This window comes from Malurus melanocephalus, unplaced genomic scaffold, assembly GCF_030028575.1.
Source record: "Malurus melanocephalus ecotype Western Australia unplaced genomic scaffold, MMel_1.1 scaffold_693, whole genome shotgun sequence".
In the NCBI taxonomy this organism is placed as follows: domain Eukaryota; kingdom Metazoa; phylum Chordata; class Aves; order Passeriformes; family Maluridae; genus Malurus; species Malurus melanocephalus.
This window is the reverse complement of record NW_026623925.1, coordinates 283,731-285,659: the sequence shown is the minus strand read 5'-3', so window position 1 is coordinate 285,659 and position 1,929 is coordinate 283,731. Positions and strand designations below refer to the sequence as shown.

Sequence of the window (1,929 nt, the reverse complement as noted above, 5' to 3'; positions counted from 1 at the left end):
GCAGCTCCAGCCTGTCCCTGCTGCCTCCATGCTGGGCTAACATGGCCCAAACYCTCACTTCTGTGCCAACAACAACTTGGGCCCATCCTCCATGAGCTGGTGCCGCTCCCYCTTTGCTTTTCCTGCTAGAAAAGGCGAAAAGGGAAACGCTTCGGATGCAYATCGTGTCTTTGGTTGCTCCATATTTATCAACAGTGAATAACAAACCATAATGACTGCACTTCTCTAATGACCATCATCATTAAGGAGAGAACATGGAGAACATGTGCAAATGAATCATTAATTACAGGCTTTTAAGCGCTATCCTGCTCACACAGATGTTCAGAAGGCAAGGTTCTGAGCACAAGGGGAGAATCCCTCTTGTTGCTGCCTTGTGGGGTTGTTCTGACAGGAAATTCTTCCCCTCAGCACAGGCTGTTCCTATTTTCAACCCCAAGGTCCCTCCAGCACCTGCTGCCACCCCGGGTGCTTCAGCCACCCCACCCACGTTCCTCCATGCACCCACCAGCCAGGTTAAGGCATGTGTGACAAAGGGAAATACAAAAACCTCAGCTCGTTTTTCCAGCCCTTGAAGGGAGCTGTGAAAATGGGAATTTTTCCCTGTTATCTGTGAAAGACAARCCCTGACACCGCAGAGTCGCATCATCAGCGCGATGTAAAATGGGCCTTTGATGTTTGCCAAGCGCCTCTGACATCCAGCAGGGGAGCTTTTATTTGTTTCAAACATTGCTCCAGATAAAAACTGATAATTCTGAGAGCTAGGCCATGCCCATCATGAAGAATAACCATGCATCTTTAAAGATGAGCCCTTCCAGACTTCTGTTTGATTGAACTGGTCCCAGTTTCTGACTGGTAACAACACAATSCATGGCCCACCTTTTCTGATTGAATGAAGGGAGAGTATCTCCAGGTTTCCTCTCTGSCCATTTGAACCCATTCTTGGAAGAGTTTTCATTCCATTTTTGGAGCAGCAGCGTTGTCATTGTCATGCAGACAGCACAAGGCAAAGAGCACGGGGAAGGCTCTGCCAAAAACCCATTTTATTGTAATTTCTGCAATCTGCTGTTTTATTGGCAATTCTCATGGGGAGGTTGTATCCGTATTAGCAGCTCTCCAGGGATTTTAGCCAATATATCTGACATGAGAGAAATAGAAGGGTTTTCTTCCCTTAAGGCCGTTGTTTGGCAGGATGAGCTTCTCAGCTTCTTCATTCATTAATTTCTGCTCAGCCCYGATGAAACACAGCCTGTTTAATGCAAACCTGTGCAGTGAGTTACTTTACACTGACTGCTCTCCTCAGGGAAGAGAATGGGTCAAATTGGCCACATTTTTGACCTCTCCAGACCCAAGGAGCATCTGCAAGGGGATGTTTGCCCCTGCTCAGCCTCCCTGTGAGCACCTGGCTGCCCTTCTCTTATCTTCATTAGCCAAGGCAAGGGTGAAATCTGGTTCCACAAGTGAGTTTTCACCCAGAAAAATGAAATCCATACATGCTGGAGCATTAATATCAGCCAGCAAGGAGTTTCTGCTTGTGCAGGAGGGGAGGGAATTGATCCAGGCAGTGGAAATTCTGCCTCCCGTTGTCTGTGGGAGCTGCCCATCATTTGTCATTGAAATTTAATAAAACAAGATGGTGAGATGGGCAAGTGCTCAAAAGCTTCARGAGTAATGGGTTTGAATTATGATAATAGCCCCCAAGGCAGATGACGAATAATTTATGATCCCTTTAAGTATGGCAAAAAAAGAAAAAAAAATGTTTGCTCCATCCACTGAGCCTCTGATCTGATTTTCCCTTTGAGAAATGTCTCTGGTGCTGTGGACAGAGCTGCTGTGGAGTAAAATTACCAGACTGGAAAGACTCAAGTACTTTTGAGATTAGACAGCATTTTTAACCTGAAAAGACAGCGGCAATAAAGCAGGGAAGAGCCA

At 46.2% G+C, this 1,929-nt stretch overlaps 1 protein-coding gene across 1 annotated transcript in view; it reads left to right on the top strand.

Annotated features, from left to right (window-relative positions):
• SYT6 (synaptotagmin 6) overlaps positions 1 to 1,929 on the top strand; it is a gene marked incomplete at its 5' end in the record, with an annotated part of 15,885 nt that overhangs the window by 11,439 nt on the left and 2,517 nt on the right. The gene's annotated exons all lie outside the window — the stretch shown is intronic.